General features: G+C 38.2%; 1 long non-coding RNA gene and 1 pseudogene across 1 annotated transcript in view; one reads left to right on the top strand and one right to left on the bottom strand.

The window, feature by feature from the left end:
* The window catches only part of LOC145512143 (uncharacterized), a 65,537-nt gene that overhangs the window by 32,681 nt on the left and 6,849 nt on the right, over positions 1-26,007 (top strand). The window lies entirely within an intron of this gene.
* Positions 16,125-16,450, bottom strand: LOC145514908 (large ribosomal subunit protein eL33 pseudogene; annotated as a pseudogene).

A 26,007-nucleotide genomic window follows, 5' to 3' on the forward strand; every position in this document is an offset into this window, starting at 1 on the left:
ATTGATGTTTGTGAATATCATTCTTTTAAAATTTTATACCACTTTGCTTACATGCTATATTTAGAATGAGTGCAAAAAAAACCCAAAAAACTTTACTTTCTTGAATGTTCTTAAAACTTTAATTTTTAAATTTTTATTCTCTGTATTTTTATTCACTTTCAGAAAGACTGCTATTTATCTGATTTGTCTAACTTGTGTTACTTTTCTAAAGCTGTACTGAAATATATTACAACAAGTTCATATAAAAGGATTAGTGACAAAAATGTTTGAATATGATGTGCTATCTTCCTTAACACAATTCAATAAAGTAGCTAAAACAGGATAAAATGTTACCAAACTTGGAAAGCATGTTCTGTATAAGAGTTGGTCTGTGGGTGAAAGAACAATCCTTTGGCATACTTAAGAATTCTTGAAAGTAAAAGAAACCAACCAGTTATAGGTCTGAGTCTTTTTCTTGGTTGTACCTTATATAAGAATGTAATAGTAGAGGCTCAAGAGGATCCTCTTTACATCTATTTCCAAGGGAAATCACACAGAGAACTTGACAGACAAGACACAGAATTCTGGTGCAACAAGAGACCTAAGAAGCCCCAGTTATTGTCAAGACCGTTTAGTAGTTGAATGTGATGCTCCAAGAAGGCATGGGAATAGCATCATAGTGATCTTATAGGCCCTTTATTAACTTTCAGTGTGACAGAATTTATTAGCATTATTGCATTTTAATTTCTTCATTCTTAAAATCGATTCCATCTAATCATGATACTTCATATATTGGGTTATTCTGAGGAGCAAAGTACCTTAATTTATCACTAGATAAATTAGACAAGCTACCATTTTATAAAGTGTAGTGCCATTGTGTATATATATATATATTTTTCAGATAATGTTTATTGACTGTGTGTTAAAAAGCAAAAGCTATGAGTTGTTATGGGAAAGAAGAGTGACAAAACAAGAGGGTCAAAGAAAGAATAAAGCCACAAACAGTGTGACATGTTCAGGGATGGCTGTGAAGGAGACATAACAGGAAGAATGGAAGAGAAAGCTTTCAAATGTAGAATATCAGTTCAGAGTGAACTCTGATGTCAGGCAGAGTCGATCCCATTTCAGAACATGTGTACTAAGAAGCTCTACATCTATTTATGAAATCACACTAGAAGGTTAATCTTTTATGAGCACCTTAGTTTAAAAAATAAAACTTAGTTATTTCTATTTATTTTTTTAATATGTTTTGAGTATTATTTTGATGGTATCATTGACTTGCAATTCAGAAGACTTTACCTAGTTGTGATGATGAACTTTGACTTAAATGTTCAACGTCTTGCAATTTCTTATGATTATTTTCATTCATTTGTGATTAACATAGTTAGTGTTTGAAGCGCAATCTGTTTCCACGGTGCAAAGCAAAGCTGATTGACCTTTAATGCAATTAAACCTGTGAGTTTGCCTCATTAGTCACAAATTTAAAGTAAATGAGCTGTTATATTTATCTAACATAATTAAATTGTAGTCCACATTTCAGAGTAAATAAAGTATGGCCAACTTTATGAGATTATTTCATGCAATAAATTCCTATCTCAAAATAATTGTGAAGATTAGTATACATTTTAGGTTTATATACTTTTCTCATCTAAGACATTTAGAAAATCAGCACTACAAGGAATGCAGTTTGAGAGATCTGAATATCTTTAAAAAATGGCCACCTTATTTTAGTAAACATGAGAATTATAATAGTAAATACCAATAATGTAAACATCTTTCAATAATGTAAGTATCTTGCATATTCTCTTACAAAGTCAATACAGTCAACTGCAATTGAGCTAATAATTTAATAAATACTTCTATAAATACAATAAGGCTTCTGACACATGTGCTGGACAAATGATGGGTTGTGTAGTTAAATGCATAACTGATGAGTAGGAGCTTTATGTAGTAAAATTTTGAAATGTGTAATATATAGTAGAGGCAACATAAACACCATACTGAAGTGAAACACTAATATATTTTAATATTTATTAACTTACTGGAAGAATAATAAAAATACCTGCCATTTATTGATTAGCAACTCTGTCCCTAACATGTACTAGGATCTTCACTTGCTAATAACACAAATAATTTAGGAAGGGGTCAATCACCGCGTTTTATATACAAGCAGTCTCAAGAAGGTAAAGGATTCTCATAGCCTCAGTTACCCAGAGAATGACAGAGGCAAAATTCACCTGCAGAGACAGTGAATCCAAGTTCAAAATTCTTACCCTTTTTTTTTTCAGAGTCAAAGGTGTAGAATTCACATTATCAAACGCTGCTGCTGCTGCTGCTGCTAAGTCGCTTCAGTCGTGTCCGACTATGTGCGACCCCATAGACGGTAGCCCACCAGGCTCCGCCGTCCCTGGAATTTTCCAGGCAAGAATACTGGAGTGGGGTGCCGTTGCCTTCTCTGCATTATCAAATGAGTAAATGCAAAAGTGTATTTACTATATATGCTTGTGGGTGTTCAGTCCTGTCCAACTGTTTGTGATCCCATGGACTGTGACACACCAGGCTCCTCAGTCAATGGGATTCTCCAGGCAAGACCACTGGAGTGGGTTGCCATTTCCTCCTCCAGGGCATCTTCCTGACACAGAGATAGAAACTATGGCTCCTGTGTCTCCATATTGCAGGTGGATTCTTCACCACTGTGCCACCTGCGAAGCCCCTATATGCTTAGTAATATGTCAGTAAACTGTAACATGTGACTGTTGGTATATATTTAGAAATACAACAATGATACATTGTATCAGGGAAAATGGCTGTCAAATTGCAGATGATTTTGGCTTGGGGAAGCAAACCAGAAGCCACATGGACAAGGAGCCAACTCTTTTCACCTAATTACCAGCAGATTACTTTCGCTTTTTGTGTTTCATATATTTTATATCAGGCTTCCCTGTTGGCTCAGACTGGAAAGAATCCATCTGCAATGCAGGAGACCCAGGTTCAGTCCCTGGGCCAGGAAGATCCCCTTGAGAAAGCATAGCAACCCACTGCAGTATTCTTGCCTGGAGAATTCATGGACAAAGAAGCCTGATAAACTACAGTTCATGGGGTCGCAAAGAGTCAGATATGACTGAGAGACTATCACTTTCTTGTTACCCTTGTTAACACTTTCTAGTTGAATAACATTGATTAGAGGAAGTAAACCAGAAGCCATGTTTACCTGGGGCCAACTCTTCACCTAATTGCCAGCACATTATTTTTGCTTTTTACATTTCATATATTTTACATCACATAATATTTTAGTTGTAAGGAGAGTATACATACTAGCTCTATCCCTACCTGTATTGCCTTAGGTGAATTTCATTTTTATTCCTTCTTTTGAAAATTGGGTGCAATGGCAATCTTAATCTGAAAGGTGTTGTGAGGATTGAATGATAATAACCCATGCAGAGTTCTTAAAAAGTACTTGGCACAAAGTAAGTGCTTAAAAAAAATCTAATTTTTATTATTACAATATATTATTATTATTATTTACTATTGCATTATAGGTGTCTCAGAGGCTAAAAAATTCACCTGCAATGCAGGAGATCTGAGTTCAATGCCTGGGTTGGGAAGATGCCCTGGAGAAGAGAATGGCTATCCACTCTAGTATTTTTGCCTGGAGAATTCCGTGGACAGAGAAGCCTGGGAGGCTATGGTCCATGGGATCGGAAAGAGCCGGACATGACTGAGTGACTTTCATATTCGGAAAAAGTATCTACTGTATTTTTAAATATTGGCACGGACAAAAAGTTTCTTTGGGGTTTTCCATAACATCTTACAGAAAAACTCAAAGGAACTTTTTGTCCAACCCTATATATTTATGTAATATATTTATGCTTTTATTATATAAAAATGAGTGAATATCAATCTCATGTTTCAACTAATTTTCAATTGGATTAACTGATGTATAAAACTTCTATTTCACTCATTTCCTAAATGCTTAATTTTGTAAAAATATACTAAGAAAATACCTAGTGTACAGGTTATTAAGGATAGTGGAAAATGTTTCTGAAATGTGCAAACTAAAGAGTGATTATTATAAGATAGATGAAAAATATACATAAAATCATGTGGTTTTTTTTTTTTTCTTTAACATTTTTTCTTTGGTCGTGTCGCAAAGCATGTGGAATCTTAGTTACTTGCTGCTGCCGCTGCTGCTAAGTTGCTTCAGTCGTGTCCGACTCTGTGCGACCCTGTAGACGGCAGCCCACCAGGCTCCCCCGTCCCTGGGATTCCCCAGGGGAGAATGCTGGAGTGGGTTGCCATTTCCTTCTCCAATGCATGAGAGTGAAAAGTGAAAGTGAAGTCACTCAGTCATGTCCAACTCTTCGCAACCGCATGGACCGCAGCCTACCAGGCTCTTCCGTCCATGGAATTTTCCAGGCAAGAGTACTGGAGTGGGGTGCCATTGCCTTCTTCGTTAGTTACTTGAATAGGGATTAAATCTGCACTCCCTGCATTGGAAGCACAGAGCCTTCACCACTGGATCACCAGGGAAGTCCCAAAACTTGATTATTATTTTTTTTTTGCGGGGGGTTATTGTATAATAGCATAAATTCTGACAAGAACTATTTCTTTTACTCTATGTATATATGTTCAACAATAGAAGAATAAGAGAAAATACTACAGCATTTTGACTCAGCCATCACTAAGGGGAAAATGTAGATTTAATGCAGTTTCAGTTCAGTTCAGTCGCTCAGTCCTGTCTGACTTTTTGCAACCTCATGGAACTGCAGCATGCCAGGCTTCCTTGTCCATCACCAACTCCTGGAGCTTACTCAAACTCATGTCCATCGAGCCGGTGATGCCATCCAACCATCTCATCCTCTGTCATCCCCTTCTCCTGCCTTCAGTCTTTTCCAACATCAGGGTCTTTTCCAATCTGTTAGTTCTTCACATCAGGAGGCCAAAGTATTGGAGTTTTAGCCTCAGTACCAGTCTTTCCAATGAACACCCAGGACTGATCTCCTTTAGGATGGACTGGTTGGATCCCCTTGCAGTCCAAGGGACTCTCAGGAGTCTTCTCTAACACCACAGTTCAAAAGTATCAATTCTTCAGCGCTCAGCTTTCTTTATAGTCCAACTCTCACATCGATACATGACTGCTGGGAAAACCATAGCTTTGACTAGACAGACCTTTGTCAGCAAGGTAATGTATTTGCTTTTTAATATGCTGTCTAGGTTGGTCATAGATTTTCTTCCAAGAAGCAAGCATCTTTTAATTTCATGGCTGCAGTCACCATCTGCAGTGATTTTGGAGCCTAAAGAAATAAAGTTTCCAGTTTTCCCCATCTATTTGCCATGAAGTAAAGAGACCAGATGCCATGATCTTAGTTTTTTGAATGTTGAGTTTTAAGCCAGCTTTTTCACTTTCCTCTTTCACTTTCATTAAGAGGCTCTTTAGTTCCTTTTCACTTTCTGCCATAAGGGTGGTGTCATCTGCATATCTGAGGTTATTGATATTTCTCCTGGCAATCTTGATTCCAGCCTGGCAATTAGCATGATGTTCTCTGCATATAAGTTAAATAAGCAGGGTGACAATATACAGCCTTAATGTTCTCCTTTCTCAATTTAGAACCAGTCCCGTTGTTCCATGTCTAATTTTAACTGTTCTGTCTTGACCTGTGTGTAGGTTTCTTAGCATGCAGGTAAGGTGGTCTGGTATTCCCATCTCTTCAAGAATTTTCCACAGTTTGTTGTGATCCACACAGTCAAAGACTTTAGTGTAATCAGTGAAGTAGAAGTAGATCTTTTTCTGGAATTCTCTTGCTTTTTCTATGATCCAAAGGATGTTGGCAATTTGATCTCTGATTTCTCTGTCTTTCCTATATCCAGTTTGTACATCTGGGAAGTTCTTGGTTCATGTACTTTTGAAGCCTAGGTAGAAGGATTTTTCTAGCATGTAAAATGTTATAAAACAAAGCAAAAACATTTAAAAGCTATAAAATATGATAGGGATATAATGTATATTAATTTATAATGTTCATAAGTATTATTATTATTTTGCTGTAATTATGATTTAATCTCAAACTTGTTTCCAGATTTGTACTAATTTTTATCAACTTCCCTTACAAAAAAGCACATTTATATCCTCAAGCGGAGAAGGCAGTGGCACCCCACTCCAGTACTCTTGCCTGGAGAATCACATGGATGGAGGAGCCTGGTGGACTGCAGTCCATGGGGTCGCTAAGAGTCGGACACGACTGAGCGACTTCACTTTCACTTTTCACTTTCATGAATTGGAGAAGGAAATGGCAACCCACTCCAGTGTTCTTGCCTGGGGAATCCCAGGGACAGCAGAGCCTGGTGGGCTGCCGTCTACGGGGTCACACAGAGTCGGCCACGACTGAAGCGACTTAGCAGCAGCATATCCTCAAGCAGATGGTATTCTTTCACCAATCCACCCCGTGAAACTTGGTCTTCTGAGATCTGAATATCTGTATTTTCACTATTTTCCCTTCTTATTTTTATCACCTATGCCACCCTTATTATTTTGACTTTACATGGATATGCACTTTTATTTCCCTCATTGCCAAGCTATTAAGAACTTAAGTAGTAAAAATAGCTTCTTGTATATTACAGTTTATGACCTGTCATATTGCATTGGATCTATATTATCTATTAGTGTGCGTGTGCTACGTGGCTTCAGTCGTGTCCAGCTCTATGGACGGTAGCCAGCCAGGTTCCATTACCCATGGGGACTCTCCAGGCAACAACACTGGAATGGGTTTCTGTGCCCTCCTCCAGGGGGGTCTTCCCCACCCAGGGATCAAACCCACGTCTGTAATGTCTTCTGCATTGGCAGCAGGTTCTTTACCATTAGCACCACCTGGCAAGCCCCTTGGAAAAGTGCATAAATGGAAAAGTCTAGGAGAAAAAAACAAAACAAAACAAAACTATGCTTAATTGATAATCTTAGTAAAAAGAGTCTTTTTCAAAAAGTGCGTATTCTATTTTGTAAGATGCACATGACACCCCTGTATTGATTCCTAATGGTACCACATTATAAAACCAAAACCTCAGATCATAAAAGAAGACCAAATGTAAAAAAATTAAAGACTCAAGCAAACAAAACTAAAATATAATAGATAGGAAACTTTCTGTGATCCATTAGTGCCTTCCTGATTAAAGACACAAAGGAGATCTGGAAATATGCAAACAATCTCCTCGCCATAAGGAAATATTTTTGTCAGATAAAGCAACCACTTAGAATGGATATAAGAGATTAATGCTTCCACCAGCCTTCACCACTCAACCTTCTCTCCTATCCTTTATGGAGCAATGGGGAAAAAAAAAAAGTGAGCAATAAACCAATCCAATCAAAGGCACTCTGTGAGATGTAATGAAAACATTCCTGAATTCCTGATTTTTTTTTTTTTTTTTTTTTGAGAAAAGACAAAGGTTCTCTTTCACGTGTGTAGCCCTGCATATCCTGCTATTACGTTTGTCTTACAAACTGTGGTGCTGGTTGAGGACCGTGAACAGTCTCTGCTGGAATTAAGGTGTTGACAGGGAAATATTTTATATAAATGATTCTTTGCCTGGTAGATTTTCTTCTGTTCCTGCCCTTCTCCCAAGGGAAAATGCCATGAGGCCATGAACATGAAAATGAAAAAAGATGAGGAAAAAATACCTTTCTTCAGTAACTTTTATTTTTGGTCCATTTCAATTTTCCTGAAATACACTAGGAACACACATGCCCAGCTTCTCTGTTGAACCTCTGGCCAGCAGACATCTGGGCACCAGGGACTTTCCAGGGTTCCCAGAAGTTCCCTTTGCCAGTGCACGGCCTTATAGCAAGAAGGATGAGGGTTCACTGATATATTTTGGTGTAGAACCTTGTAAAAATGCAGATCTCCTATTAGCAAGGCATCTGACATGAATAAGTTTAACATAAAAGGACCCTGCACACTGTTTCCTGATCCATTTGCTTTGTTCTGACTCATAAGATGGACAAAACTTATAGGAAATACACTGGCCAAAGCCATGTCAATATCCAGTAGAGAGAAATATGGCCAGAGGTAATCTCGGATCATCCTTATTTAAGAAAGATATGTAATTCAGAATTTTCAATGTTCTAATACCAAATGGCATGTGATTTACTGCACCATTACCTGGCATATCAGTGGGTTGTGAGACCTGGGTAAGAACTGCTGATATAGAGCATGATCTCTTGGGGCAACTCAGTAAAATCTGCTGTGAAACATGTTTCTTGAAACCGCAGTTGCCTTGGGAAATACCTCATGCCAACCCCTGCATCATGCATTCATTGGAAAGACGGTTAAAGACAGAAATTTTGCTTTCACCCATCAGGCTGCACTCACTCTTTGGACCTGTAGGGAATGATGCTGGAACTAGAGTTAGAGATGTTACCAGGTGGTGGTGGAGGGGATAAGGTGGGAGAACGTCTCATGGTGGCTCAGACGGTAAAGAGTCTGCCTGCGATGGGAGAGACCCAGGTTTGATTCCTGGGTCAGGAAGATCCCCTGGAGAAGGAAATGGCAACCCACTTCAGTATTCCTGCCTGAAAAATCCCATAGACAGAGGAGCCGAGTGGGTTACAGTGCACGTGGTCACAAAGAGTTGGACAAGATTGAGTGACTAACACTTACGTATAAAATATAAAACTAATAACCTACATACAGCACAAGGAGTTCTACTCAATGCTCTGTGGTAGCTTATATGAGAAAATAATGCTGCAATATCCTATATGAGAAAAGAATGTAAAAAAGAGTGGAGATATATATATATATATTATATATATATAATATATATAACTGATTCACTTTGCTGTACACTTGAAATTAACATATGGTAAATCAACTATACTCCAATAAAAATTAAAACAAAATAAAATATAATGACAAATTACATTTTTTTTAAAAAAGAGAGAAGGATACTTTGCTAACGTTTCCTGAATTCTGTAGTGGGTTCTCTACTCACCTTCCTCTATGTGCCTGCCTAATGGCCTCTTTCTGCACACCAATAAGTGTTTGTTCTATATTTTTGTATTTTTTAATTCTCTCAAAAATGCAATGTGTGTGTGTGTGTGTGTGTGTGTGTGTGTGTGTGTGTTTCTTTTTCTCCTTGCCGTTGAATGCTTTTCTAGAGGAGAGAAGAAAATAACTGCTTTGTATTGGAATCTCCACCTGGAAAAATCTTACTATAGAACTTAGCTTTTTTTCTTTTTTTTTATGAAAGAGGGACATACATATTCAATAATTCATTAATTCTACAGGCATTTGCAGTGTACCTCTGTCAGATATCAAGGTGCACATCTGTATGAATATGTTTCCAACTGTAATCTGGACCCCATTACTCAATTGGTATCTTAAATGTCAGACTGCACTGTCTTAATTGCAGTATTCATTAGTTTAAGTCTTGATACCTACAAACACCATTTAGCTGCTTATTCTTCCTCAACATTATCTTGACTGTTTTTGGCACCTTGCTTTTGCATATGAATTTGAGGAATATCTTGTCAAGTTCTAACAAAAATAATGTGTTCTTTTTATTGCAGTTATTTTGATTTTATAGACTAATTTGGATAGAAATGGCAACTTTAAAACCCATGTTGTGTTATATCTCTTCATTTATTAACATCTCTTTTTTCTCTAATAATATTAAAAAAAAAATTGCCAAGAATTTACACTTTTGTTACTTGTATTTCTAATAACATTATGCTCTTGTTGTTACTGAAAACAGAATTTTTGAAAATTTTGCATTTTCTAGTTGGTAATTACTAGTATATGTAATCCAATATCTTAAGTGAATTGTGAGCTAAGACTGCATGTAAAAGTATTTTTTAAATATTACAATTTTATTTAGACTATTTTATATAGATGGTCATAATAAAGCTATTATTAGATAACTATAAAATTATCTAAATAAAGTTATCCTCTCCTATTGATTTTATTTTTCTTCCTTTAATACCTTTCTTCAAAGTTGTCTTCAATAAAAAGGCATTGACAATTAATTAATCATATTAAAATTGATGTACAGAAGTCACAGAAAAATGCAAAAGATTTTTCATGCTATGAGTATGCTGCAACCAAAATTTAACTCCAGTTAGCATTTATTTTTAAAGTTGTTATCTCTTTCACTGTCCTCAAGCCAACTCTCTTAATTCTAATTCAGGCAGTCAAGTTGCTAATGGAATACTTTATTATGGTTAATCTTTGTTCTCTCTAAACATTTAGTCTGTGTTCAAATCTGACCTACTCTTTGTCATCCAGCTTAAATCCTACCTACTCTCAGAAACTTCTCTAATGTCCTGAGACCAAGGTTCTTGCTCTCTTTTGAATTTGCATATCAATCATTTTTCTGGGTAAGTTTTTCATGTTAATTATGCACACTATTAGAACAATTATTTCATTGTTATAGTGATGTTACATTTAAATTACAATTAATTTTTTTTTCCACTTTCCTAACTCATTTCTCAAACTATATTTGAGATAATAGTTTGCCTTGATGTGGGGGACTGTTCTTTTTTTCCCTCTAGTCAGAGTATGATTTGCAGACACGGGGACCTATCACTAGTTTAGTAGTTCCTTGTGCACCTCCAGCTAGATTTCAACTATGGAGCTACCCAGAACAATGGAGTGTTGAACTCAGGTGTGGTGACTGCAGAGAGTCTCCACTAAGATAATGCTCAGTGGAACCAATGGGATGAGTGGGCCACCAAGACCTCGTATCAGTAGAGCCACTGGTGTGAGATTCCGGCTCAAGAGAGTCACAGGCATGGACTCTCAACACATGAAAGCCACTAAGTGTGCTGTGCCAGAAAAGCCATGGGGGCTAGGAGCCAACTCACTGTATTTTGAAAGGGAGATCCCCACAGCAGTGCATCCAGATTGCAGGACTGTCTGAACCTGTGGGCCCTAGGGTTTGGGACTTCCTTGGGGTCTATAATTTATTTTCCATTTATATTTCACCCCTTGGAATGATATGGCTATCCTATGCCTGTTCCAGCATTGTATTTTAAAAGCATACAGCACATTAGATTTCACAAGTTCACTACTGGAGTTCCATCCATACCTGATTCAGATGATATTCAGGTGAGAATCTGGACATACATTTTGAGTTGCTAACACATGAGAAAGATATGGATTTTGTATGTTGTTGTTGTCGTTTAGCTGCTGAGTTGTGTCCGACTCTACAGTGGACTGTAGCCCTCCAAACTTCTGTCCATGCGATTCTTCAGGCAAGAATAATAGAGTGGGTTTCCATTTCCTTCTCCAGGGGATCTTCCCAACCCAGGGATCGAACCCATGTCTCATGTCTCCTGCATTGGCAGGTGGGTTCTTTACCATGAATGCCGCCTGGGAAGCCCCAAAGTTTATATAACTGAAGTGGAATGTTATAGTCTGAACATTTGTATCCCTCCCAAAATTCATGTTTTGAAATCCTAGTGCTCCGTGAGATGGTTTTAGGAGGCAGGGCTGTGGCAGGTGTTTAAGACATGAGAGTGGAGCCCTCATGAATGGGGTCAGTGTCTTTATGAAAGAGTCCCACAGGCGTCCACAGCCCCTTCTACTGTATGAGGACAGCGAAAAGTTGGTAGTCTGCAGCTGGAAGAGCAACTTTGCTACAATCTGACAATGCTGACACCTTGATCTTGGACTTCTAGCCTTCAGAACTCTGAGTAGTAAATTCCTTCCGATTATAAGTCACATATTCTGCAGTATTTTTGTTATAGCAGCTCAAATGCACCAATACAATTTCACACTAGGCAAAGACTATGATTTGCTGAAATAAGATACCCATTATCTTCCTTTTATATCCCTCACAAAGTTTACCCACAGGTTTTTCATATGTTGGAATGTTGAGTAAATACTTCTCTAGAAAAAGACATAGAATTTTTCATAATTTGCACTGTCTAATTCCAGTGGTACTTTTTATACATGTGTAACTTTGACTTTTTAAAAAAATATTTTGAGGATATTAATATTTGTAACTTAACCCAGAAGGAGATAATTTTGTAAATTAAAGTGGGAGACATTCCAAAGAGAAAGATTTACTGCATATATTCATTTTCTCAAATCCTCTCCTCTGTCAAGGGACTTTTGTGGATATGCATGAAACTTCTCTGGTGGCTCAGCAGTAAAGAATCTGTTTGCAATACAGGAGACATGGGTTCCATCCCATGGGTCAGGAAGATCCCTTGTAAGAGGGCATGGCAACCAAATCTAGTCTTCTTGACTACAGAATCCCATAGTCTGAGGAGCTTGGCAGGTTACAGTCAGTAGGGTCACAAAGAGTCAGACATGACAAGCAACTGAGTATATATATATATATGTATATATATACACACATATATGAATATATGAATCCACAAAATATGAATATATATAAATGATTGGCTAACAAATATCTAGGTCTCACTCTATGTATTTGAAATTCTGTGACATAGTAAAATAAAAAAAAATAATAAAAAAACAAGAAAGAGAATAAAAAGTTCCCTATATTGTTCAATTACTCAGTCGTGTCTGACTCTTTGTGACCCCATGAACTGCAGCACTCCAGGCTTCCCTGTCCTTCACAAACTCCTGAAGCTTGCTCAAACTCCTGTCCATTGAGTCGGTGATGACATCCAACCATCTCACTCTCTGTTATCCCCTTTTCCTCCTGCCTTCAATCTTTCCCAGTATCAGGGTCTTTTCCAGTGAGTTGGCTCTTTGCATCAGGTGGCCAAAGTATTAGAGCTCTAGCTTCAGCTTCAGCATCAGTTCTTACAATGAATCAGTCAGTCAGTTCAGTCGCTCAGTCGTGTCCAACTCTTTGCGACCCCATCGACTGCAGCATGCCAGGCCTCCCTGTCCATCACCAACTCCCAGAGTCTACCCAAACTCATGTCCATTGAGTTGGTGATGCCATCCAACCATCTCATCCTCTGTCATCCCCTTCTCCTCCTGCTCTCATCTTTCCCAGCATCAGGGTCTTTTCCAGTGAGTTACTTCTTCACATCAGGAGGCCAAAGTATTGGAGTTTTAGGCTCAGCAACAGTCCTTCCAATGAATATTCAGGACTGATTTCCTTTAAGATGGACTGATGTGATCTCCTTGCAGTCCAAGGGACTCTCAGGCGTCTTCTGCAACACCACAGTTCAAAAGCATCAAATCTTCAGCACTCAGAGACGATTGTTTTCAACTGTGTTTGCCATTGCCTTTTGATACTTTCCAAATCAAAATGTGTAGCCAAAAACAAACAAGACACCAGACTAGAATTTTCAGAAAATAAAATGTTATCAGTGTAGGAGAAAGAGATAATGGTACATGGCAAGTGAAGGAAAAAGGAAGATGAGTGTGGAAAGAGTGAAGGAAAGTAAGTCAAGAATAAAGAGATGGAGAAACTTGGGGCCAGTGGGTCAGAATTGCCGCATGTGAGACATTTTAAAACTGACTTCTTGCTATTAAATGTGAGATAGTTTGGGTGTGGTTTTTGTGTGTTTAAATTGTGTTTCCTCTGTGGCAGGGCCTTGAAATTCCTTCCATTTTATGTGAATTGTGGTATGTTTCACTGTGATCATAAACTCTAGTCACTATTCTCAGTTTCTGGCAAGATTTACCACCATAAGTTCTAAGAATTTAAAATCTCTCTTAAAACCTATAACTTGTTGATGTTGACATTTTTTATACATATAGGGCTTCCCAGGTTGCTCAGTGCTAAAGAATCTGTCCGCCAGGGCAGGAGGTGTGTGTGTTATACCCCTAATTCAATCAGGTCCCCTGGAGAAGGAAATGGCAACCCATGCCAGTATTCTCGCCTGAGAAATCCCATGGACAGAGAAGCTTGGTGAGCTACAGTCCCTGGGGTTGCAAAGAGTTGGACAGGACTTAGTGGCTGAACATATATATATATATATATATCTGTACACATAACACACACATAATATATGGAGATAAATCCTTTCTGATATGATAAAGGCAACTGATTTTGAAGATATCTCTTAAAATATGTCAACTCCTTTAATTTTGATTCTGGAACTTTTAACAGGAGATTGCACTCAATTACATTAAACAGATTCTGGAGAAATACCTACTTTTCATCCTGATTGAAACATGTGTTTTTTTTTAGATACATTTCAAAGAATATAGTTGAAAAATGTTCAGAGAGTTAAACATGACTCCTCAGATGAGTAGAGATCACAACTGAGTGATGAATCTAACGAGAGATAGGCCAGACCTTTTCTCATCCATTCATACCCAGGTTGTTTAACCAAAACCCATTTTTCAATTTGTGCCCCAAATTCATTTCTTTTCCTTACTTAAATGAAACCTTCTGACACAAATGCAACTCAGAGTCCATCTGCAAATCAAAGCCATGAGGAGAGAAAAAAGTGGTCTGTCACATTCCTGACGGTGCTGATTTAAGGGTCTGTGTGTTCCTACTATTTTTTTCTTCCTTTATTTTAATTTCCTGGCTAGAAGCTGGTATTTTTCACTTACTTCAGTCCCTCTTTCTGATACTGGCACATTTAATATGTAAAATGGTAGCCACAGCTTAATTTTCATTTACCTTCATTTTTAAGAGTAGGGATAATAACTTCAAACTTTGCTGATAAAGAAATGCCACACATGCTACATTTTAATTCTGAAAGCTAGAAATGCTTTAGAATAATTATACAAATACCATAAATATCTTCTTTGAAAAATATGAACAACCTCAAGGTCAAACTCGATTTCCCTTTTCCTTCTTCCCCTTTTTCCTTATTAGAGGCCAGTGACCCTGTAAGAAACTTCCTCTTAGGTCTTAGCCTTTTAAGTTTAGAGTGCAACATGTGAGGACTAGTTCAAGTAATATAGTTTAGAAACTCATTTTTCATTTCTTAATTTCCTTAGTTGCTCAGTCGTGGCTGACTCTTTGCAACCCCATGGACCGCAGCAGGCCAGGCCTCCCTGTCCATCACCAACTCCCTGAGTCCACCCAAACCCACGTCCATTGAGTCAGTGATGCCATCCAATCATCTCATCCTCTGTCATCCCCTTCTCTTCCCACCTTCAATCTTTCCCAGAATCAGGGTCGTTTCCAATGAGTCAGTTTTTCTCATCAGGTGGACAAAGTATTGGAGTTTCAGCCTCAGCATCAGTCCTTCCAATGAATATTCAGGCAGTCCAAGGGACTCTCAAGAGACTTCTCCTAATTTCCTAGGGAAATATAATTTAGATTTATATTTTGGGTGCTAGTGATCAGGAGTATGGATGACTTTCTAAAGAAGACAGCATTCAGTTCAGTTCAGTTCAGTTCAGTTGCTCAGTCATGTTTGACTCTTTGCGACCCCATGAATCGCAGCACGCCAGGCCTCCCTGTCCATCACCAACTCCCGGAGTTTACGCAAACTCATGTCCATCGAGTCGGTGATGCCATCCAGCCATCTCATCTTCTGTTGTCCCCTTCTCCTCCTGCCCCTCATCCTTCCCAGCATTAGGGTCTTTTCCAATGAGTCAACTCTTTGCATGAGGTGGCCAAAGTATTGGAGTTTCAGCTTCAACATCAGTCCTTCCAATGAACACCCAGGACTGATCTCCTTTAGGATGGACTGGTTGGATCTCCTTGCAGTCCAAGGGACTCTCAAGAGTCTTCTCCAACAGCACAGTTCAAAAGCATCAATTCTTCAGCGCTCAGCTTTCTTTATGATCCAACTCTCACATCCATACATGACCACTGGAAAAACCATAGCCTTGACTAGACAGACCTTTGTTAGCAAAGTAATGTCTCTGCTTTTTAATATGCTGTCTAGATTGGTCATAACTTTCCTTTCAAGGAGTAAGTGTCTTTTAATTTCATGGCTGCAATCACCATCTGGATTGATTTTGGAGCCCCCAAAAATAAAGTCTGACATTGTTTCCACTGTTTCTTCATCCATTTCCCATGAAGTGATGGGACCAGACAGCATTACTTGTCACATATTTTAAAAGTTGAAGTTTCAGTTGTCAAATTGTTTCTTACTATTTTCATATTATAAACAGTTAGCCTGAGCCCTTTATAGATTCTATATATTTCATTGGGTAGATATTGTGAACTCTTAAAAATATATGTGAACTAGTAGTATTTCCAAATTGCCTTTTTTCCCCCACAAATTCACACATTTATTTATTTAATTTTCAGTAAGTTTAAATCCTTGAAGGGTACAGCATCACACAGATTCTGTATCCAATGGCCTTAGTAAGAAGGCTGTTTCAGAATTTGGCATGAGCCATGCTAGATTCCATGAGCCAGAGTTACCTTTCCCTAGATTACCCTGGTTTTGTTAGGTTTTCTGCCAGGAGTTACTATGCTGTTCTTTGTACGCATAAACATATCTCTTGACTAGATAGAAATCAGTTTAACCTCTGACATAAACCCCTTCAATCTTAGGAAGAGCTGTGTGCTCCCTTTGGTTCCAGAGATCCCACTTATAGCCAGCAATAATGGCCTTGGACCACAATTTTTCCAACATATTTGTCGTTTTAGAGTCCTGTTCCCAGCAGGCTTCCAAGGCTCCAAATATCTTCAAACTGCCTTTTAAAATTTCTCAAGACTTGAGTTGTGCTACAATTTCCTGCTTCTCTCCTGAGGGTTCAGAGGTCTTCTCTGCCGACTGGGCTATCCTTAGGTTTCTCCACTTCATTGATCACAAGGCTATTCATGGAAGGGGTCATAGATAATACCCCTGCATTACAGAAATTATATAATTTTGAGATATAGGTTGGCTGATGTTTCCTAGTCCTTAGGTGACAGTTTCACCCATCTTAATTCTTATAGTACAATTTTTACAAAGGACAATATCTGTCACTTTTTAAAAGAATTCTTTTTTTTTAGAGCAGTTTTAGGTTCATAGCAAAACTAAGACAAAAATTGAGTTTTCCCATCTTCCTCCTGTTCCCACAATGCAAAAATTCTCCAATTATGAACATCCCCTTTGTGGTACCTTTGTTCCAATAGATGAACTTACACTGACATGTCCGAATAACTCAAAGCTCATAGTTTGCATCAGGGTTCACTCTCAGTTTCGTACATTCTGTGGGTTTGGACAGATATGTAATGACCTATCTGTCATTACAGTTTTATACAGGAAGTTTTTTTTATTGCCTTAAAAATCTTCTGTGTTCTGCCTGTTCATCCTTTACCTTACTCCAATCCCAGCAACCACTGATTTTTTTTGTTTTTTTAACTTCCTCTTAATTTTGCCTTTTCCAGAATGTCATATAGTCAAAATTAGACAGTATGTGCCTTTTCAGACTGGCTTTTTTCACTTAATAATCCTTATACATTTAAAGTTCTTTCACATCTTTTTATGAAGATGGTTCATGAGATTGGTTGCTTTTTTTTTTTTTTTTAGTGCTGAGTATTCCTTTGTCTGGATATGCCACAGCTTGTCAATCCATTCACCTATTGCAGGACATCTTGATTGATTCCAATTTTTGGCAATTATGAATAATGCAGCCATAAATATCTCTGTGTAGTTTTTTGTATGGACATAGTTTTTGACTCTGTTAGGTGAAATACCAAAAAGCATAAATGCTGGAAAATGTGGTAAGAGTATGTCTAGTTTTTTCAGATACCACCAAACTGTTATCCAACAATGTCTATCATTTTAGAATAATTAAAATAATTTTGGTTTTTTGTTTGTTTTTATGTTCTTATTCTCCTGGAGTGATAGCAACATATACAATTCTTCCTTCTGTTGAATGATCATTTAATTTTCTCCTTTTTTTCTTTTTTTGTTTGTGAAAGCTTTTATCATTAAAAATGCATTCTTTTTTAAATTTACTTATTTTTTAAATGAAGGATAATTGCTTTACAGAATTTTGTTGTTTTCTGCCAAACCTAAACGTGAATCAGCCATAGGGATACATATATCCCCTCCCTTTTGAACCTCCCTCCCATCTCCCTCCCCATGCCACCCCTCTAGGTTGGTACAGAGCCCCTCTTTCAGTTTCCTGAGCCATACAGCAAATTCCTATTCTTTATGTTAATGGTATCCATACCTTTTCATGCTGTGCAAATATTTTCTCTTTATTTAAGGTTTATTCCAGTGGCTACTCTGGTATGTCAGTTGGGTCATGATGAACAGCTCTTTGGTCAAACACTAGTCTTAGTGAAGTAATTTGGAGCTCTGCTTAAAAGAATAGTTAATTAAAATGCATACTTTGAATGATTCAGAGTATTTTTTGTTTTTTAGCCACGCACTGTTCTAGGGTTTACAAAGCACACTTGCACATTCATTGATTCTATTGAGCTTTAGGAGTATTCTGTAAGGTAGACTTCGTGGAGAGCTTCTTTCTTTAGTGTTAGTCGCTCAGTTGTGTCCAACTCTTTGCCACCCATGGGCTATATAGCCCACCAGGCTCTGCTGTCCATGGGATTCTCCAGGCAAAAATACTGGAGTGGATAGCCATTCCCTTCTCTTTACAGCTATGGAAACACATCTCAGAGAGGAGAAATGAAGCTAGGGTCACACAGCCAGTGGATACTAGAGCTTAAATTTTCCATAATTGACTTTGTGTGAGAAATGTTATTAAACATTGCTTAACTTTTAAGTAATCTTTACTTCTTGTAGATTATCTATAAGCAAATAGTTATCTACACCTATTTATATCTATAGACCTCTATATGGTAAACAAAAGTGGTTTGAGATGCTGGCTTCGCAGCATAACTGCCTGTAGGTCTTTAATGCATAAACACATAGCAACTTTTATCATATGCAGTTTGGAGTTCTAAGATGCTAAATAAGTGATAAAGGCAATATTTCATAATGTAGTCACACCATAGTTCACTTTTCATCTAAAAAAACTTGATGCACATTACTGAGGGAAGAGTGGAGTAGGAGAAAAAATTGTCAATCCAATTGAAATAGCAGAATAAAGGCTATCCTGAATTGAAGGTAACACATTTATGCTTCTGCTAAAATTTATTCATCACGTTGAGAGTGAATAATGACAGCAGCATTAACAAGTGACATATAAATACTGTGCTATAATAATTTAACTTGAAAATATTAATTTTCATGAGTTTTTATTGCATTTGATGGTTTCTTACATATATAATAAATCTTGGAAATCAAGTCTCATTACTTTCTCTTTCCCATGTTTGAATATCATGTCTACTTAATTGACATAATTCCTAGTGATTTCTATTAAATTTCTTCACTGTATTGCTGAATAAAGTAAGCAGTACTTTAATCTTTCTGCACAGGTGCAGCACCTAAATACTGCTGTTTTTCAAGGCTTAGTTTTTAGTTGCGATTTATAAAATTTCACATGTTCAACCGCAAATTACTTACTTAACGCTTCCTGGATGCTTATTGAGAAACATGTTTCTTTTGTTCAGCAAGAAAAAGGAAGTTCAATGTGGTCCAGTCTATCAATATTTGCAGAGAAACTGAATCATCTTTTCTCTGTACACATTTATCTATGCTCCAATTAAACAAGAAATGGTTGGTACATTGAGCAGTTGATCAATTTTAAATTATCAACCAAGAATGTGAATATTTTATTCCTAGGCCTTCCTTTTGCTTCTTTTCTAAATTCACAAAATAATTGCTTTGAATTGTAAGCTTCATAAGCGTCTCTAAATGTCGCTTACTGTGCTGTGCTTAGTTGCTCAGTTGTGTCTGACTCTTTGTGATCCCACGAACTGTAGTCTGCCAGCCTTCTCTGTCTATGGGATTTTCTAGGCAAGAATATTGGCATGGGTTGCCATTTCCTTCTCCAGGGGATCTCCCCAACCCAGGAATCGAACCCAGGTCTCCCACATTGCAGGCAGATTCTTTACCATCTGAACCATCAGCAAAGCCCAAGTTTAGCTTAAGGTACTACGTTTTCATTGATAAAATTAACTTTCAGTTCAGTTCAGTTGCTCAGTCGTGTCCGACTCTTTGCGAACTCATGAACCGCAGCACGCCAGGCCTCCCTGTCCATCACCAACTCCCGGAGTCCACCCAAATCCATGTCCACCGAGTCGGTGATGCCATCCAGCTATCTCATCCTCTGTTGTCCCCTTCTCCTCCTGCCTTCCATCTTTCCCAGCATCAGGGTCTTTTCCAATGATTCAGCTCTTCGCATCAGGTGGCCAAAATATTGGAGTTTCAGCTTCAACATCGGTCCTTCCAATTAACATCCAGGACTGATCTCTTTTAAGATGGACTGGTTGGATCTCCTTGCAGTCCAAGGGACTCTCAAGAGTCTTCTCCAACACCACAGTTCAAAAACATCAATTCTGTGGCGCTCAGCTTTCTTTATAGTCCAACTCTCACATCCATACATGACCAATGGAAAAACCATAGCCTTGACTAGATGGACCTTTGTTGGCAAAGTCATGTCTCTGCTTTTTAATATGCTATCTAGGTTGGTCATAACTTTCCTTCCAAGGAGTAAGCGTCTTTTAATTTCATGGCTGCAGTCACCATTGGCAGTGATTTTTGAGCCCAGAAAAATAAAGTCGGCCACTGTTTCCACTGTTTCCCCATCTATCTGCCATGAAGTGATGGGACCGGATGCCATGATCTTAGTTTTCTGAGTGTTGAGCTTTAAGCCAACTTTTTCACTCTCCACTTTCACTTTCATCAAGAGGCTCTTTAGTTCTTCTTCACTTTCTGCCATAAGGATGGTGTCATCTGCATATCCGAGGTTATTGATATTTCTCCCGGCAATCTTGAATCCAGCTTGTGCTTAAATTAAGTTTATCTCATCTTAATTCTTTCAGTGAAAAGGTAGTACTTATTATTTGGGAAATACATATTTCCCAGTCACTTTGTGAATGATCTCTTTTGGTGAAATCACCATCCATGTATTCATTACATATTTATGGAATGACCATTAAGTGTGTGCCACTGTGTATAAGTCACAATGAAAGTTATAGTTAAAGAACTTAAGGAACAATTAGATCTGGCACAATTGTGAGATCTGCAGAAATGAAGGTAGAAAGAAGAAGAGAATCAGAGGAGGAGACATTAACAAGTCAGTTACAGAAATCATCGTCTCTCAGGTACCAAAGTGGAGGAGGGAAATTCACGGGGGGATCTAGGGGGAGCTGTTGACCTTCTGTAACTATCACTTCTGCAGTCTACAGTCCAGCTCCTGCTGATGGTCCTAAGTTGACTGTGGTCAACTGGGCTAGCAGCTAGAAATAAGAGCTAGAAGAGGAGCAGAAGAGACTGATGCCAGGCAGAAACTTGCCAGGAATCTTTAAACCTGTTCATCATCACATCTGACTATCGGGGTGTTGAGAATAATGAGGGCTGCTCCACTCTACCTTTAAAACCTGCCTTAGTTTCCACTGTTGTGAAATTCTTACCCAGAATCATTTAAGAATCACCTCCACTAAAAATTGTTTTACATGTGAGATAAAAAATTATTATCTTTAACAAATTTAATAGTCTTTGTTGTTTTTACTGCTCAATTTTTTCAGTTATGTCCAACTCTTTGTGACCCTATGAACTGTAGCCTGCCAGGCTCCTCTGTCCATAGGATTCTCCAGGCAAGAATACTGGAGTGGATTACCATAACTTCCTCCAGGGAATCTTCCTGACCCAGGGATTGAACCCTCATCTCTTACATCTCCTCCATTGGCAGGCAGGTTCTTTACCACTAGCATCACCTGTTACTCATGTCTTATTTTAGATTAGGTTCCTCAGATGCAAGATTTGAGAGTGATTGGTTAAGAAGTGTTCACGGGAAAACCTAGTGAGAAACCAGGAAAATAGAACCAAGAAAGGAAGAAGGTCAAGAAACTGTGTGATATGATGCAAAGTCCCATGATAGGTAACTTTTTCTCAAGTGTCTATCATATATGTCCAGATGGTCCTGATTAAGGGCTATTTATATCTCTGGGGGTATTTATATCCCCACCTCAATCAGATACTTGTTAAGAAATGCTTATGGAAGTGATGTAATATAAAAGTTTTCCACATTTACATAAAAATATGTACTCCAAAAGCTTGAGGCCAGTCTTCTAACAAAGAGAGACACAGTTGTTATCATTGGTACCAAAAAAAGATTGGGACCCAGATTGCATGAAAATAACAACAGGATCCATGGAGAAATGAATAGAACACCTTCTACACAGATAGCCCTAATTGTAAATAATATATCCCCTGATATCTTACCTAAAGTATGCTTACATAGAAACAGAGCTTCCTTGGTGGCTAAGTGATAAAGAATCTGCCTGCAATTCAGGAGACATAAGTTCTATCCCTGGGTTGAGAAGATCCCCTGGAGAAGGGAATGGCAGCTCACTCCATATTCTTGTCTGAGAAATTGCATGGACAGAGGAACCTGGCAGGCTACAGTCCATGGGGTCACAAGAGCTGCACATGACTTAGGGAATAAACAACAGCAAATATAGGTGAGATAGAAACAAAAAGAGGGGAGTCTTTTTTATTAAAAAATATCTATTTTTCTGATTTCCATAATATTCTTGAAAATGTCTATAAAAAACAAAATGAAAAATTGTGACACGGATGAGACAGTAAAATGTTTTCTACAGATGTATTGAATAGACTTCAGAAGTCCAAGTGAGGAAACATATACCCCACCCTACCTTACAATGTCCCAGTCAGTCTCCATAGATTCTTAGAACTTTGATTAGGATTACAGAGCAGTGACTATTTATGGGCCTCTAAGCATCTCAATATACAAATATCTTCACATTTTATAATCTGGTACACTAATTGTTTGATCAGTTTTCATATGTTTTTGAGGGAAAAGGAAAAAGAAGTCTAAATGGGCTCCTTTGACAGCTCCACTTGCTGTTTATTAACAGCATAGCAATCTTGTTGACTGATCATGATTATTATAAAAGAAAACATTCTGCTAATAAAGGACACTGCATTCAAAATCAGACAAAAAATTGAATATACTAAGTAGACTAAATGTGAAAGCGGAAATGGATAATGTTATGAAGCATATTTTAGTTTTGCAAGGACTGATTTTATAATTGCTATTTTCATGTGAATAACTTGCTATGTCCAATGTCTAAAAAAATGTAAAATTTTTTGGTATAATAAAAATGACTTTTATAGTGTGATGGGTCTTTTTAATAACAGTATACATAATCTACTTTATAAAAAGAAATTGCTATATTCTAAGCATATTTTGTCATAAGCAGGGCTTAATTTATAGAAGAGGATTGTAGATCACCAGGCTCTTCTGGCTGTGGAATTTCCCAGGCAAGACTACTGGAGCGGGTTGCCATTTTCTGCTCCAGAGGATCTTCCTGACCCAGGGATTGAACCCATGTCTCCTGAGTCTCCTACATTGCAGGCAGATTGTTTACCACTGGCACCACCTGGAAAGTCCAAAGATATATTAACAGATATTAACTTTGATACCCACCTTGCTATGTATATAACTATATCTATACTTAAAAATAGCTGTGAAAAGAAGAGACGTGAAAAACAAAGGAGAAAAGGAAAGATATTCCCGCTTGAATGCCGAGTTCCAAAGAATAGCAAGGTGAGATAAGAAAGCCTTCCTTAGCAATCAATGCAAAGAAAAAGAGGAAAACAATAGAATGAGAAAGACGAGAGATCTCTTCAAGAAAATTAGAGATACCAAGGGAACATTTCATGCAAAGATGGGCTCAATAAAGGATAGAAATGGTATGGACCTAACAGAGCAGAAGATATTAAGAAGAGGTGGCAAGAATACACAGAAGAACTGTACAAAAAAGATCTTCATGACCCAGATAATCACGATGATGTGATCACTCACCTAGAGCCAGACATCCTGGAATGTGAAGTCAAGTGGGCCTTAAAAGCATCACTACAAACAAAGCTAGTGGACGTGATGGAATTTCAGGTGAGCTATTTCAAATCTTGAAAGACGATGCTGTGAAAGCGCTGCACTCAATATGCCAGTAAATTTGGAAAGCTCAACAGTGACCCCAGGACTGGAAAAGGTCAGTTTTCATTCCAATCTCAAAGAAAGGCAATGCCAAAGAATGCTCAAACGACTACACAATTGCACTCATCTCACACGCTAGTAAAGTAATGCTCAAAATTCTCCAAGCCAGGCTTCAGCAATACACGAACTGTGAACTTCCAGATGCTAAAGCTGGTTTTAGAAAAGGCAGAGGAAGCAGACATCAAATTGCCAAAATCCATTGGATTAACAAAAAAGCAAGAGACTTCCAGAAAAACATCTATTTCTGCTTTATTGACTACGCCAAAGCCTTAGACTGTGTGGATCACAATAAGCTGTGGAAAATTCTGAAAGAGATAGGAATACCAGACCACCTGACCTGTCTCTTGAGAAACCTGTATGCAGGTCAGGAAGCAACAGTTAGAACTGGACATGGAACAACAGACTGGTTCCAAATAGGAAAAGGAGTACGTCAAGGCTGTATATTGTTACCCTGCTTATTTAACTTATATGCAGACTACATCATGAGAAATGCTGGGCTGGAAGAAATACAAACTGGAATGAAGATTGCCGGGAGAAATATCAATAACCTCAGATGTGCAGATGACACCACCCTTATGAGAGTGAAGAGGAACTAAAAAGTCTCTTGATGAAAGTGAAAGAGGAGAGTGAAAAAGTTGGCTTAAAGCTCAACATTCAGAAAACTAAGATCATGGCATCTGGTCTCATCACTTCATGGGAAATGGATGGGGAAACAATGGAAACAGTATCAGACTTTATTTTATTGGGCTCCAAAATCACTGCAGATGGTGATTGCAGCCATGAAATTGAAAGACGCTTAATCCTTGGAAGGAAAGTTATGACGAACCTAGATAGTATATTAAAAGCAGAGACATTACTTTGCCAACAAAGATCCATCTAGTCAAGGCGATGGTTTTTCCAGTGGTCATGTATGGATGTGAGAGTTGGACCATAAAGAAAGCTGAGCGCTGAAGAATTGATGCTTTTGAACTGTGCTGTTGGAGAAGACTCTTGAGAGTCCCTTGGACTGCAAGGAGATCCAACCAGTCCATCCTAAAGGAGATCAGTCCTGGGTGTTCATTGGAAGGACCGATGTTGAAGCTGAAACTCCAATACTTTGACCACCTCATGTGAAGAGTTGACTCATTGGAAAAGACCCTGATGCTGGGAAGGATGGGGGCAGGAGAAGGGGACAACAGAGGATGAGATGGCTGGATGGCATCACCGACTCGATGGACATGAGTTTGGGTAAACTCCAGGAGTTGGTGATGGACAGGGAGGCCTGGCGTGCTGCGATTCATGGGGTCGCAAAGATTCGAACACGACTGAACAACTGAACTGAACTGAACAGATACGTATATATGTATATATAAACTATGAGATGAATTACCTCATATATTTAAAATATTTCATTGATAAACATTTTTAATAGGTATATATGAGAAAGTATCTATGATAGATGTGTTTGCTCATCATTCAGTGAGATCTATGATCAATATCTTAGTATTGTTTCTCCTCATGTAAGGTTTGTTTACAGAAGTGTAGAGGCAGACATATGTTTGTGCAAGTAAAGGTAAATTGATAAAATTCATCTATATATCTTGGAGAAATATATTTCTTAGTCTGTTTGGGTGGATATAACAGAATACCATAGACCGAGAAGGTTATAAAAGACAGAAATTTATTTTTCCAGTTTCTTGAGGCCAAGAAGTGGTGATCAGCACCACAAAATCAAAGTGCTGGTAGATGAAATGTTTGCTGAGGGCTGGCTTATTGGTTCATAGACCACCCTTTATTAAAATTTGCTGTGGGCTCCTCTAGAGAAGGGTCAGTCTCTGGGGTCTCTTTTGTAAGGATACTACTCCCATTCTGAGGACCCAACCCTCACGACCTAAAGTGAAAGTGTTTGTAGCTCAGCCGTGTCTCACTCTTTGTGACCCCATGGACTGTAGGCCACAGGGCTCCTCTGTCCGTGGAATTCTCCAGGCAAGAATATTGGAGTGGTTAGCCATTTCCTCTTCCAGGGGATCTTCCTAACCCAGGGATCAAACCCGAGTCTCTTATGTCTCCTGCATTGGCAGGAATACTCTTTACCACTAGTGTCAAATTTGTCAGTTAGATATATTGTTTT

Source organism: Giraffa tippelskirchi, chromosome 7 (assembly GCF_054371585.1).
Source record: "Giraffa tippelskirchi isolate mGirTip1 chromosome 7, T2T-mGirTip1v1.2.pri, whole genome shotgun sequence".
Taxonomy (NCBI): domain Eukaryota; kingdom Metazoa; phylum Chordata; class Mammalia; order Artiodactyla; family Giraffidae; genus Giraffa; species Giraffa tippelskirchi.